Source organism: Budorcas taxicolor, chromosome 3, assembly GCF_023091745.1.
Source record: "Budorcas taxicolor isolate Tak-1 chromosome 3, Takin1.1, whole genome shotgun sequence".
NCBI classification, from domain to species: domain Eukaryota; kingdom Metazoa; phylum Chordata; class Mammalia; order Artiodactyla; family Bovidae; genus Budorcas; species Budorcas taxicolor.
The window spans coordinates 36,401,826-36,417,742 of record NC_068912.1 but is presented as its reverse complement, the minus strand read 5'-3'; the positions used below and the strand labels follow the sequence as shown (position 1 = coordinate 36,417,742).

Sequence of the window (15,917 nt, the reverse complement as noted above, 5' to 3'; positions counted from 1 at the left end):
TTTTGTATGGTGTCAACATATCAGACTATACAGAGAGTCTCTCTTGGTTGAAAGCTTCTCTTTGAAGGCAACACCACAAATACAAACATATTCATCGCTTCTTCGTGTTAGCCTGGTGTTTGTTTTGTTTTGTTTGATATTTCTTTTACTATTGATACAATAGCAACATATGACTTGGCCACCAGATGTTAATACATTACTGCATTTAAAGTTTGGCAAAATTTATTTTAAATCTTGGCCTGTCCACCATTCAATAAGTAATATAAATATTTTCCCTCACCCTGTAGGCTCATGAGCCATCAAATACTGTACTAAAACAATACTGATCCTGCAGCAAGATAAAAAAGAAGGCTAGCAATAAGGGCAATGTGATTTTACACTTTAATATCTAAAATTAGATCCAAAGTCCAATATAAAATAATCTAATATTTAAAATTCAATATCTTCTGACTTCTCAGTTTTGAAATCACTTGAGTAGACCAGTGCAATCCATTCAAGACAAGTAGATTTTCCACTGATATGGTCCTGAACTAATATCGAGGAAGATCTGAAATTGCCTAAAATCAATCCTTTTATTGGTTTCTGTAAGGGAAAGTTAACCACAGCGGATTAATGAAATTAGAAGATGAGGAACAAAGGAGGCATTTATTCAATAATCTTAGTCATAGAACATCCTGGCTACTAACTAAAAAGATTTAGCCAATACGTAAGAGAGATTTTTGCACTGGGAATACATCCTGTGTTTGCAAAATTAAAATGTAGATACTTAGAAACTTAGTCCATACTTAGCCTTTTTTTCATGAGTATGTTTATCTTCTCCTTTCCTACTACATGTGCACTTTGTCATCAAAACTGATCAGTCTTAAAAGTGCAGAGCCTGATCCTTTTTCCCATTTAAACTGTTATACCATTTTCTTTCGCTTTCATTTTAGACCTCGCCAACGTGTTTTGAGCCCCTGCTTCCTCCCCTCCCCTAATTTTTAAAACTCATTCCATCATTCTCTAGTATGACAGTTTCTGCCTCAACACTCTATTATAACAAGTATTTTCAAGGTCATTGACAACCACTTTCAAGACAAATCAGACGATTTTAGTGAAGTGAAGTCGCTAAGTCATGTCTGACTCTTTGCGACCCCGTGGACTGTAGCCTACCAGGCTTCTCTGTCCATGGGATTTTCAAGGCAAGAATACTGGAGTGGGCTGCCATTTCATTCTCCAGGAGATCTTCCCGACCCAGGGATTGAACCCGGGTCTCCCACATTGGAGGCAGACGCTTTACCATCTGAGCCACCAGGGAAGTCTGTCTTATTCCTTATCTTCTCTCAAATATGTGGCACTATTAATCATATACTCTTTTTTTTTTCTTAACCTCTGGCCTTTTAAAAGAATCTTGGTATCGAGGATAGGAATTACCTTTTCATTTTCTTGGAGGTCATATTAACTTTGTATGTCTCTCCTGAACATATATTCAGATATCCAGAGTGCCCTAATTATATATATAAACGCAAATGTGGGTTGTAAGCTGCCAATAAAATCAGTTGTAAGTAAATGATGTGTTCACATTTATGACCAATACATGAGGTCTTCCTTTTTTTAGAGGAGTTAATAAATTCCTACATGGTTGGTCCAGAAGAGATTCCTGCATAAAGAGGAATTCATCCCCTACCCCTAAATTCTTGAATGACATTAATACTGCGGTTGAAGGAACTGAAGTGCACCCTTGTTGCAGTTTGATTTCTGACCATCCCGTTCATATTCTTTTATGTAATTTTTAAGGAACCTTTTGGTCCGTGTGGCTGCTCTCTGTTTGGCTTTCCCAACCATGAAAAACACAAATCTCAGACAATTCTTCAAAGATTCCCTATTATTCTATTTCTCATCTTAGTCTTTGCTTTCACCAGCTGGTCAGACTGTTTTATATGCCATCTGTACTCATGTTGCCCAAAGCAAGCACATCCAGGACATCAAGTGCCTATTTCCATGGATGGCAAAGGTCATTTCAATCTAAATTACAAGAAGTAGAAGGACGATTATGAACATTCACCTGCCAGAAAGTTGTTACCTTAATCACATCTGGTTGATTGTTTAAACCAGTATTGTCCAATAGAAATATAAGGTGTTCATACAATTAATTGAAAACATAACAAGGGGGGAAGAAACAGGTTAAAATAATTTCAATATGTTCTATCTCCCTAGAATATCCAAAATATTATCATTTTAACATGTATTAATATAAAGTTATTAATGAGATACTTACATTGTTTTGTACGAAGACTTTGAAATCCAATGTGTGACTTATACTTACATCACATTCATTTCAGACTAGCTACATTTCAAGTCCTTAATAAACACATGATCCTTGTGGCTACTGTATTGGGAAACCTAGGTATGAACTGTTAAAAGGAAAAGAGAATGAAAATTGAAGAAAATGGATCTATGTTGTCAACTATACTTCAGTTTCTGTGTTATGTGTGGGTTTTCTTTTTCTAAGGTATTAGCTGCTTTAGTTTTTACCTGGGAGTGAGCTGTAGTCTTGGTTCTGCACTTGAGCAAACAGAGGCCCAGAAAAGTTAAATAATTTCTCCAAGTTGATTTTGCTCATAAATTCAAGAGGATGATTTCGGTCTCAGGTATATCTCTTCCCATCTGGGTTTTAATTACTCTGAATTCTGAGTTGACTGGCAGGGTAGGAGGACTATTCCTACCCTAGGATTCTTCCCCCTAGATTGGCCAGGTGTGTGTACCCAGTTGCTCAGTCCTATCTGATTCTTTGCGACTCCATGGACGGTAGCCTGCCAGCCTCCTCTGTCCATGGAATTTTTCTAGGCTAGAATACTGGAGTGGGTTATCATTTCCTGCTCCAGAGGATATTTCTCACCCAGGGATCAAACTCATGTCTCTTGCATTGGCAGGCAGATTCTTTACCACTGCACCACCTAGAAAGCCCAGATTGGGCATAGCTACTATAACAGGTTTGATTCTGAGTGATAGGGTATTTTCTAAGAGTCATCTATGGATATTTTTATGTGCTCAATCACTTCAGTCACATCTGACTCTTTGGGACTCTATGGACTGAAGCCCACCAGGCTCCTCTGTCCATGGTATTCTCCAGGCAAGAATGGAGAAAGTGGCCTGCTGTGCCCTCCTCCAAGGGATCTTCCTGACCCAGGGGTCGAACCCAAACCTGCATATCCTGCATTGCAGGCAGATTCTTTACTGCTGAGACACTGGGGAAGCCCAGTGTTTTTATGTTAGTTCACAAACAGCACCCTAGGACCTTGTATAGTTACAACATAAATAATAGGAATGGCATTTTTGCATTTGGATTCTCAAGAGATTGACTTGTTCTATGTATTCTATGAAGAGATTAACTGCACCTCTCCATTTTATTAGCCTATTTTGAACAACTGACTACTAAACTATTCGGTGGCAATAGTTGAAGAGGAAGCTTTTAAGAGAAAACAAGTTGGAAAGGTCATAGTTAGAAACAGCAATGTTGAAATGCCAGTGATAATGATAATAGTATCATGGACATTTATTGAGGTTCCACTATGTGCCAGACACCATGCTAAGCTCTTTTGCATATTAGCTCATTTAATCCTCACAAAAATGCTATGAAAATGTACTGTTATTCCTATTATATAAACCAGAAAAAAGAAGCATAAAGAAGTCACTGAGGGGTGGGATGTGAAATCTGAGAAACATAGTTCTGTGCTCTCTCACTACAGGAGAAGCTGATACTCCTTGATAAAATAACTATTTGTTCCAACCATCCAGGCTTGAAAATAATGATTTCATCTTTGTCTACCACTGATACCCCCACCACTGATATCACTAGTTTGCAGCTCACAAGGCTTATCTTTAAATTACTCCTAACCTGTTCTTATTTTCACTAGTTTCTATTTACCTTCCAACACTTAGTCCTATTCACTCTTCCACTTGATTTTTCCCCACATCATTTGTAGTTGGCCTTCCACTTCCTTGTGACTGCTTTGGGAAGGGTAACATAACTTGTTCATTCCTTGGGTTGCAGTTCCCAGCTCTAGTGGTCTCTTGTTGAAAATATAGTTGGTTCCACTTAGCTCCTGAAGAGTATTTACAACTCCTTGCACTGGCTCCTGAGGGCTCTGTTTTGCCTTCTGGACTCTTGGGTCTTTATTTTCCAAACTAGAATAATGTGTAAGATATTTGAGGGAAACAGACTAGCTGGATTTGTAATGAAGTAGGCAGACAGTATCGGAAAAGGCAATGGCACCCCACTCCAGTACTCTTGCCTGGAAAAATCCCATGGATGGAGGAGCCTGGTGGGCTGCAGTCCATGGGGTCGCTAAGAGTCGGACATGACTGAGCGACTTCACTTTCACTTTTCACTTTCATGCATTGGAGAAGGAAATGGCAACCCACTCCAGTGTTCTTGTCTGGAGAATCCCAGGGACGGGGGAGCCTGGTGGGCTGCCATCTACGGGGTCGCATAGAGTCGGACCCGACTGAAGCAACTTAGCAGCAGCAGCAGCAGGCAGACAGTATGGATGCGGGAGTTGGAAGGCTGAGTGAGAAAAATTTGATGGTTTTGAACTATGGTATGGAGAAGACTCTTGAGATCCCCTGGACAGCAAGGAGATCAAACCATTCAATCCTAAAGGAAATCAACCCTGAATATTTACTGGAAGGACTGATGCTGAAGCTGAAGCTCCAGTACTTTGGCCACCTGATGTGAAGAGTCAACTCACTGAAAAAGGCCCTGATGCTTGGAATGATTGAAGGCAAAAGAAGAAGGGGGCAACAGAAGATGAGATGGTTGGATGGCATCAACGACTCAATGGACATGAGTTTGAGCAAACTCCAGGAGATAGTGAAGGAGAGGGAAGCCTGGTATGCTGCAGTTCATGGGGTCACAAAGAGTTGGACATGACTTAGCAACTGATGATGGAGAACTTGAAAATATTTTGTTGAACATTGTGAATTAAAAATCTTTATGGCATTTTAAAAAGTTTTCAGTTACATTAGCTTTCAAACTAACATTTGGCAAATGGAACTCTGCTGGGATAGGCAGTGATAGAGGGCAAATCTTTACTAGTTGTAGATAGATACCTTATTGCCAACATTTTCACTTTTTACCAGGCATTAAACCTTGGTGTCACCAATGAGTCTGTCTTTTTCTTTTTTTCCTCCACTTTCAGTCGATCTAATTTCTGTAGAATCTTGCATCACCTTTCTATTCACTTCATTGCAGATCCTTGTGCCTCTCAGTCTCCAGTCCATTCCCCCTTTCACTATCGAATGTGCTGTGCTGTAGTTATCATGACATTCCACAATTTCTAAGGACGTCTCAGTTCCTGTTCTAGATGTCATTGGAAATAGACTCACCTAACTTTAGGTCGGTTCCAGAGACTTTCTGGTTTCATAATAAGAACTATTGATTTGGAAGTGAAGTTGGGAAGGATTTCTGTAATTAGGAGAGCCATTTAAGCAGTAGCAAGTTAAATAATGACCGCTTGCTTCTTTTCCAGCAAAATATGTGTGCTTTCTTATTGGACAACAAGAAAGTTGGACAACAGTTTCCACCTTTACACATCTTACATTTTTTCAAGGATTTGCACTACTGAGGTACTTCTATGCCTGAGTATTTTAAAGTTTCTCTTTAAAACTATCTCTTTTGCAGCTTCTTCCTTCAGTTTTATTTTGTTCTCCATAACTGTCCCCAAAGAAATAAAACTCTTGGTATTTAGCTACTCCTGTATAGTTAGAAGAATGCTGTGGGTTGGATAAGTAAGGAAAGATGAGGTGAGGAAAAGAAATCCTTGGCTGTAAAGTCACTAGGAGAAATACTACTGTGACTGATGGAGAAAAATGAAGATCAAATGAACACCAGGAAAAGACTGGGACATAATTGCAGCTCATGCCATTTGTCTTTGTCCTCCAACCTCACCAGAAGTCCCAGTAACTGTATCAATCACACACAGGCATACTGCACTTGGAGTTGGACCCTGTTTTTTGTTTGGCTTTATTCTTTTTGGATACAGTGTATTACACCAAACAAATTCTATCTACAACTTAGGGAGCTGGGACGTTCTTAAAGCTTGGTTATCTGTTTGATCCCAAATCACCAACCTATGAACAAATCTTATTCCAAACTTTAAATCTACTTAATTTATTCTGTTTCCTCTCTGACTTCCTGTTTTTCTGCTTTCCTTATGTTCTTATGATCCATAAATTTTTGTTGCATCCTTATGTACCAGTTCTCATAGAACTCTTGTGGAGGAGACATAAAAATAAACAACCAGAATTTAATGAGTCATATAAAAATGCATATGGTCCACTGTGTATTCACATATACTCATAGGTTGGTACGTTCAACTTATGAGGTATGAACTTGAGTGAGTTACGAAATAAAAATTACAGAGGCCAGATCTTGAACGATCTTAAAAGCTGGGAATTTGAATTGTACTCCTGAAGGTAATGGAAAGTCCATTAAAGAGCTTTAAGAGGAGGTGTGATACAGTTAGTTTTGGATTTTAGAAAGATTACTGTAGCAGCTAGGTAGAGAATAGATTATAAGAGAACTACATAACCGTACCATGGAGAGAGAACATTTAAGAATCTATTATGGTAATTCTGGGCTTCCCTGGTGGTCCAGTGGTTAAGAATCTACCTTGTAATGCAAGGGACACCAGTTCAATCCCTAGTCTGGGAAGATGGGACATGCCACAGGACAACTAAGCCTGTGCACCATAGCTACTGATCCAGTGCTCTAGAGCCCACAGGCTGCAGCTGCTGAAGCCTGAATGCCTGGAGCCTGCGCTTCAAAACAAGAGAAGCCACTGCAGTGAGCAGCTGGCGCACTGCACTGAAGAGTAGTCCCTGCTTGCCACTAATTCGAGAAAGCCTGCATGCAGCAACGAAGACCCACCATAGCCAAAAACCAAATTAAAAAAATGAATCAATAAAATATATGACAAAGAGAAGATGATATAATTATATAAATCTATTACAGTAATTCAGAAGAAGAATATTTTTCAAATTTTAAAATATTAAAGAAAAAAAAACCTAAGGACAGCATTGGCAGTATGAACAATGTTGTGGTGATGAGTTGCATCTGGAGTACTTGGCTGGTGAACAAATTGAAGAAAAAGAGAAAAATATAAAATGGTTCCCAGGTTTCCTCTTTGAGAAATGGAAAATTTTGTGTCATTCTCAGAGTCAAGGAATACAGAGGGAGGAGCATGGTTAATGCTAGCTACTATTAATAATTATTCAGCACTCATTGCATGTCAAGGAGATGCTAAACACTTATGTAATTTTATTTCAAATTAACATCATAGAATATGTATTATTATATGAATTTAAAGAAGAATTCAAGGCTCAAAAAGGCAAGTAGCTTGTTCAAAATTATGTAACAACTAAATGTTAGAGCTGAAATCAAACATAGGCAGCTCTAACCTAGAATGTTGGTTCTTAATACACCAATGTTATCAAAGTGTGATCCAGAGGGGATCTGCATCAAAATCATCTAGTATATTTGTTAAATCACGTTCCTGGTTCCAACCCAATATATTGAAACCAAATACCTGAGGAGTGGGACTAGACTTAATGTGTTTCTTATACAACTTAAAATTTATATAGCATTGTGTGCATAGTATATGTTATGACATGGTGGAAGGAGAACTACAAATTCATTTTTAAAAAAACATGGAGAAACGAATCACTAGTCTAGGTTCGATACAGGACACAGGATGCTTGGGGCTGGTGCACAGGGATGATATGGGGAGGGTGGTGGGAGGGGGGTTCAGGGTTGGAAACTCATGTACACCTGTGGTGGGTTCATGTCAATGTATGGCAAAACCAATACAGTATTGTAAAGTAAAAAAATAAAAAAATAAAACCATGGAGATTTTAGTATATGAAGACTACTACCTTGGTTAACGTTGGTGGTGGTGTTCAGTCGCTCAGTCATGTTCGACTCTTTGCGGCCCCTGGAGCAGCAAATATTCTCAGGCTGGAATTTGATGAGATGGTTTAAGCCACAGTTCTCAGTCTTGATAAAGCTTGTGGTGCTGCAACCACTACAGAGTGGTTTTATATGCAGGAAGGATGTTGGAGTGAATAAATTATCACCCAGCTGAGCCCCTAGACTCCTCCTTCATACTCTTGTTCCATGGTCTTTGACACCTACCTCCAAGTCTGTTACAAGCATGAAAGGTCTCTGTTTTCTTTCCTAAAAAAGAAACATTTGCAAATTTATTTTTGCATCTTACTCCATTAAATGTCTGTTTTTAATACAAAAATATGTCTATTTATGTACCAAGGCATGAAACTCCAGGAGGTTGTACAGGGTCATAAGTGACACTGTTTACCCTCAAGGACACCCGATGCTCTCTCTAAAGGCAGGAGGAGCTGACGTGAGAAACGTGATTTTGTTGCTTGTTTAGGTCTAAACTTCACTACTAAATTGTAAACATTTTATTGTCTTAATAATGTGTTTTACAATATTTTACAATATTTTTTTTTCAATATTTTAAAAATAGCAATGGTACACAGTAAACTCCGGGAGATGGTGATGGACAGGGAGGCCTGGCGTGCTGTGATTCATGGGGTCGCAAAGAGTTGGACATGACTGAGTGACTGAACTGAACTGAACACAGTAAACAGCTAACGAACTTGGAAGGAGGGCATTTGAAAGAAATAAGGAGTATGAAAAATCAGAATAGACTCACCAAAACCCAGTCACATTTGGGTGTCACATTAGAAAGATCCCCTGCCACCAGTGACAATTAAGTGATCTCTTCAACAGAGGGCACTTCGGTCTTCCTCTACTCTTTTGAAGATGATGGTTTTCAGAAGATGGGCATCAAGCAGATCTTGGATTTGCTTTCTCATGTAAGAGAAAAATGAAGCAGTTTGTGAGATCAAATCAGATCTTTCAAGATTGAGAATCTTCAGACTAATTCTCACAATGGATGATGGTATCAGGATGCAGAACATTCCTACCTTTGTGGTATTTTGCTCACCTTGTTTCTCTTAAGTTACTTAAACTGTTGACAGCTTGCTTCAGCTTTGTGTTATTAAAATTTAAGTGTCTGTGTTCTGGTCTATTTTGAGACTATTTGTAAGGCAAAAATATTGTACCAAAGGTTTTTCAGTAGTATTTATTAAGAAAATAAAATTTAAAAAGCAATTGCCTTACCTACTATAATATCAGTTTACTACAGTGTTTTTCTGTAGACATTAACTTTCAAACCCACTTGATTCTATATATTTCTTCTTCAGTACATACCAAGTAATGAATTAGATGCTATATATGAATCCATTTTTGTGGTTTGTGGCTTGAGAATTTTATTGGCTCCTTCTTAGAAACTTGGTCTTTTTAACCTCTGCAGCCTTCACCAGTTTGAAAATCCTAACCATAATCCTCTGTGGGGATTTACACAGGTGTCTGTTATGGCCTGTAATCTGTGATATGGCTTGCAGCATTCTTCTGTAGAAAGGTTAAGCCCTCCCGTCTTTATTTCTGAGTAAAAAAGTCCACACACAGAATTGTCAGTGAGCAGATGGAAACAAGCAACAGCTTCAATCAGGCCTTAAGCCCATATCAATGGCAGGGAGGAATCTTTGTGATGAGTAAGGGCTTCCATTAGAAACTGGAGTAGTCAGTTTTTAACTTCAGAGTTACAAAAATAAAATTCTTTATCCTGTATCCCACGCTCAGAGTTGGGACTCATGTTCCCCCAAATACACAGGTACTTTTATAATAGCTGTTACCTAACATTTTAGTTGGGACAGTCCCAGGATATGGGACAGTCCCAGGATAATGTTCAAGCTATCTTGTTACCATGTATAAACCTTACATTGGGGCCCCTGCCAATCAATAGGGCAGGTTACAAAGTGAAACTGTGTTGCCATTTGAAGGAATCCCTGCCCTTTGTTTCCAAAGGAACAATGGACACCTGGAAAAACACACTCCCATCTGAGGACATAGAGTCTATCCCCATAGCTATGGTCATCAAGTGTTTTTCAGTATTGGTGGCACTGATATTTATCTTTCAGATTTCTGGGAAAAGATATCCACTATCTTGGATTGTGTGTGCATGTGTGCTGAGTCACTTTAGTTGTGTCTGACTCTTTGCAACCCCATGGGCTGTGTCCCACCAGGTTCCTCTGTCCATGGGATTCTCCCAGCAAGAATACCAGAGTGGGTTGCCATGGCCCCCTCCTGAGGATCTTCCCAACCCAGGGATCAAACCCATGTCTCTTATGTCTCCAGCATAGTCACACAGGTATTTTACCACTAGCGCCATCTGGGAAGCCACTACTTCTGATTTCTCTCTGTTCTCCCTAATGTCAGTAACAAAGCTATATGGCCTGAAGAGGGAACCTCAGCATGACTAACTCAGCATGACTACATAAGCTCCCATACTCAGAGTAGACCAAGTTTCATCACATAAGTCATAAAGGAGGGGCTTTTCCCCTTTATTAGAGCCAAGGAAGAATCCAGAAGTTCCAAGACCAAGAAGTTCCAAGAAGGGACTGGGAGTGGGGAATCCCCGCAACCAAAAATTGCCCCTCTGATATAAAGAGATCAATCACCAGCCTCCCAAAAACTGTCCTGCTTGGCTCCCAGTGAGCTGTATTGAAAGAGGAGAAAAAGAAGCCATCTCCTGAGGGTGATCGCCTAGCCTAGCAGCTAAAGCATGCTGCTCATGGTCTGTTTCTCTGAGAGCTGAGCCATGGACCGTGCTACTGGTGTCTTTACCCTTTGAAAACCTTGGCAAAGCCATATGTGTGTGTGTATACGTGCGTGTGCATGCCCTTTCGCTCAGAAGGACCAATTCTTTGCGAATCCGTAGGCAGTAGTCTACCAGGCTCCTCTGTCCATGAAATTTTCCAGGCAAGAATACAGGAATGGATTTCCATTTCTTTCTCTAGGGGATCTTTCTGACCAGGCATCGAAGCCACATCTCTCGTGTCTCCTGCATCAACAGGCGGATTCTTTACCAGTGTGCCATTTGACTATACTGATGTCCATTTCAAAATCACAGTGGAAACAGGTCAGGAGTGCTATCCCAGAATAATGCAGCAGTTTCTGCTCCCCTGGCTTTTGTGCCATTTTTTGTTTGTTTGTTTGTTTTTTCCACTGTCACCAATGAAACAAACAAGAATGAGCCAGAGGCAAATGGTTGCTAGGCCATTCTTTCTCAGTGTTTCTCACGATCCATGTAAGTGTTAACCCAAATGCTTCGCATAACTGTAAGCACATGCCTGCGTGGCGTGTAAATTTACAGGTTTGTAGCAAATCTCCCATCAGATTCTCTATATTTCCAACTGTCATTCCCAATAATTTGCCAACAGGTTAAGCTTGAAAAAGTAAGTTCACAATGGTAGGAACCACAAGTATTACATTATATACTGCTTATATAGAATTTCCTTTTCTTTTTTTTTTTAACTCTAAACAGTCTAGTAGATCTTAGGTAAAAGGATGTTCTTTTTAAGTGTACAGGCCCATCACTTCATGGCAAGTAGATGGGGAAACAGTGGAAACAGTGGCTGACTTTATGTTTTTGGGACTCTAAAATCACTTCAGATGGTGATTGCAGCCATAACATTAAGAGACGCTTACTCCTTGGAAGGAAAGTTATGACCAACCTAGACAGCATATTAAAAAGCAGAGACATTATTTTGCCAACAAAGGTCTGTCTAGGCAAGGTTATGGTTTTTCCAGTAGTCATGTATGGATGTGAGAGTTGGACTGTGAAGAAAGCTGAGCACCAAAGAATTGATGCTTTTGAACTGTTGTGTTGGAAAAGACTCTTGAGAGTCCCTTGGACTGTAAGGAGATCCAACTAGTCCATCCTAAAGGAGATCAATCCTGGGTGTTCATTGAAAGGACTGATGTTGAAGCTGAAACTCCAATACTTTGGCCACCTGATGAGAAGAGCTGACTCATTTGAAAAGACCCTGATGCTGGGAAAGATTGAGGGCAGGAGGAGAAGGGGATGACAGAGGATAAGATGGTTGGATGGCGTCACCGACTCAATGGACATGAATTTGGGTAGGCTCTGGGAGTTGGTGATGAACACGGAGGCCTGGTGTGCTGCAATTCATGGGGTTGCAAAGAGTCGGACATGACTGAGCGACTGAACTGAACTGAACTGAACTAACAGAAGGAAGACACTTCTGTCCATAGAAACAGTAAGAACATATCTAAAATTTTATTTATTCCTCTAAGTTCTGAAAACACATTAAAGAAGAGTAACAGCATTCCACTTTGGCTACAAAGTGCTAATTAATAACTACCTTCATTTCCCTCAGTAGTAAAATATTACATTATTTTTTAAATGAAGTTAAGCATCACAGTCTTCTAATTGCTATACAAATATTGAATATTTAGCAGCAGTATCTGTTTAATTATTTAGACATTTCTTAATGGTGTAAATATTATCAGCACAGCCATAAATATTTTCTGCTTTGTCCATAGACAATCATCTAAGGATCTGTTCCTTGTACGACTTCAATTAAGATCTATTTAAGACTGCCTGCTGGCCACAAAATAATTACTTACACTTGTAAATGCCTGAATCTGTTAGATTTAGCAGCTAGAAGTGTTCTTTGCTTTTGCAAGTAGGAAGAAGTTGTTTTTCTTATATAAATTTTATTGTTGATTGTATTAGAGAGGATTAGGGTGTGGTTGAAATAGCTGAAATTTTAATTAATGTAATCCCTTTTACAGCAATTGTTTTCATGTTGATAATTCTCTGTAACAACAGTACAGATCACACCCTTGTGAAATATTTACACTAAATATTTTAGCATATAATCTCTCCTCCAGCTTTGTCTTTCTAGAATTGTAAGATTTTCAGCTTTGGCTTTCTTCTTTCCCTCTCTCACCTAACATGCAGGGTTTCTTCTTAGGGAACCAGAATGACTTTTTTTTTCCCTCAGCTAATTTTCTGTCAGTGTCATTATCTCTAGTAAGTTATGTTGTTGTTGTTCCGTCACTTAGTCCCATGTCCAACTCTTTGCAACTACATGGACCACAGCATGCCAGGCTTCCCTGTCCTCTATCTCCTGGAGTTTGTTCAGATTCATGTCCATTGAGTCAGTGATGCCATCCAACCATTTCATCCTCTCTTACCCCTTTCTCCTCCTGCCCTCTATCTTTCTCAGCATCCGAGTCTCTTCCAATGAGTCAGTTCTTCACATCAGGTGGCCAAAGCATTGGAGCTTTAGCATCCGTCCTTCCAATAAATATTCAGGATTGATTTCCTTTAGGACTGACTGGTTGATCTCCTTGCAGTCCAAGGGGCTCTCAAGAGTCTTCGCCAGCACCACAACTTGAAAGCATCAATTCTTAATGGTCATCAAATCATTAATCTCCTGAAAGAGCATGGATGCTATGAAATATGAATAGTTCAATTTTTTATGTTTGGGTTTTGGTATCTGCATTCATTAGTGTAGTTTTTCATTTGAAATGATTTGTTTACTGAATGATTTTAGTAAATCGTTGTGCTGCTAAAATTATCACTAGGAGTACAGTCATATGAAGTATGAAATTGTCATTTTGGTTAACCTCTGATTATCTCCTGTGTAAACTGGGAATTTCCCTTAATCTGCTCAAATGTTGTATTGTTCAGGTGAGATTTTCTCTCACCTCCCAGTATAAAATTACAATCAGTATCCTTTCTCCAACACCATTCTCTCCTCCAACTGGCTTTTTTTTTCTGTACAGCAGTTACCATCATGTAACATTATAAAGCATTATATATCAGGGTTGTTTTTTTTTAGTGTATCTCCCTTGACTAAGATGGAAGCTATTCTAAAAGCAAGGACTTAGATTTGTTTACTGTTATATCCTGAGAGCCAAGACAAGTACCTTAAATATAGTAATACTGTAAGCAGTCAATAATTACAGCTTTTCTCTCAATTTTTCTGGTGTCTAAGGCACCAAATCAGTGCAAAGAAATGAAATTTTCCCCTCTTCCCAGCATGCATTTTGATAGCTGACAATTGGATGTAAGAGTAAGCATTTATCCTGGGTTCACTGTCTTCTCAGCCCAAGTGGAAGCATGTCCCTCTGGAACAGAAGCAAAGAGTGCAAGATTTGGCTACATCTTCATTAAATAACTAAAGCTTTAGGTTGTGCCCTGTTGGTTGGCATCCCATCCATGTGTTTACAATTTTAAGAGTAATACAAGCAGAGAATCTCAAAGGATGCTCTCTAGAACTCTACTTATGTGGTATACAAGTAGGGATTACTAAAATAAGAGTTCCATGGTCAAATAAGTTTCTGAAATTGGGTAGTACATGAAGCTAAGGAAGGTTCTTAATATCAAGGCCTCTCAGAGGTATGATAATGCTCATTAGGGCTCTCCAAGGCAAGAAGACCTGAGGCTTGGTCATAGGTTCTTCGGTTCTGCCAGCCTACTCTTGTTTCCATAACTAGGTTCCATATAGGGAACTCCATTGACTTAGGAGGTGAAAGGGCCAGATCAGGTGCAGAGAAAGTGGGTTCCAGCTCCACCACTTACTCTGTTATATGATCTTGGGCAAGTTGCTTAACACTTCTCTATGCCTCAGTTTTCTCTTCTGTAAGATAGAGATGAAAAGGATTACCCAGGATAATACATGCAAAGCAACTGATCCATAAATGCTAAATAAATACAAGGTATTGTCAACACCTTTTATCAGAGGTGGAAATGAGTGATTTTTAACTATATGTCTTCAAGTATATTTTTTAAGACAGGCTTATTATTACTGAACCATACCCAGAATCAGCTAGCTGTGCCTTTTTTTTTTGGTCTCAGCACCCTGTCCCCATCTCAGAAGCTCTGTGTATCTGAATGGAAGTGGAAGAAATGCTGTCTTTCAACAAGACTTAATACAAATGTCTGATAACTCACTTTGGTGTATCCCGCAGCGCTGATTTCCTGTGTTTCAGTATCCTTGACCTCAGATGAAGACACTTCTGTCAGGAGAAAGGTGGTAGCATCCATGTTAATGATTGTGCAGATGGCTACATGCTGGTAAATTTTGAAGTGACCATATTTTTCCAGTAAATTTCAAATGAAGGTGTGATTTGTGTAAATCTGACCCCTTCCAGTAAAATGTGCATTTCCATGTATTTAGAATTTATAAATCCTGACAGATTCCACAATATTTATAGCCCTCCTTAAAAAGTCTCTGCCAGTTTGCAGAGCTATGCATTTGGCTCTCTGGTATGCTTAAAAGAGTTTAAATAATAATAAATTTGGTGATTTATTCCACCTGGAACAGAAACTTATTTCCCCCCCCTTGGCTCATTTTGAAGGGGATACTATAAATAGTGCCACAGACGCTGGGATCAGGAATAGGATATTGAAATTCTAGAGAGAACAGAAACATTTCCACTATCACTGATGCCTTGAATATATTTTTAAAACAGTTCTGTTCCTCAAATAATGTACCTTCTCTCCTTTCTCCTGCCCCTTCTCAGTTATACTCAGACCCCCAAACTTGTTGCCAGGTTTAGGATTCAGTTGCATTAATGGGAAAGAGAGAGTGAAAGTTTTAGCTGACTAGGTAGGAGGAAGTTGCCTCTAGGGAGGCCGAAGCAAGTCTCCGACGTTCATCTCATATTTCAAAGGAGTCAGCCAGTAACTGAGCATCAATGTCTAAAGTGTAAATTCATTATTTGAGACTCAGCTTATGTATCCTGTAGATATGATGGAAAGCTCCTAGTTCATGAAAAAGAAAAAAGAAAAAAAAAAAAGCCTAAGGACAATGTCAGAGGATCGAATCTTTTACCCATCCATGGTTAAAATTACCCAGTACAGGATAACAGAGAAATACCTGAAGAGTTGACTCCAAATGATTTTTTAAAAACACAAAATGAAACCCAAATTGGGAAGCCAATTGTTTGCTCTAGTATCAGTCTACTGATGAAA

General features: G+C 39.2%; 1 protein-coding gene across 1 annotated transcript in view; it reads left to right on the top strand.

Annotated features, from left to right (window-relative positions):
- NTNG1 (netrin G1) overlaps window positions 1-15,917 on the top strand; it is a 361,173-nt gene that overhangs the window by 181,057 nt on the left and 164,199 nt on the right. The gene's annotated exons all lie outside the window — the stretch shown is intronic.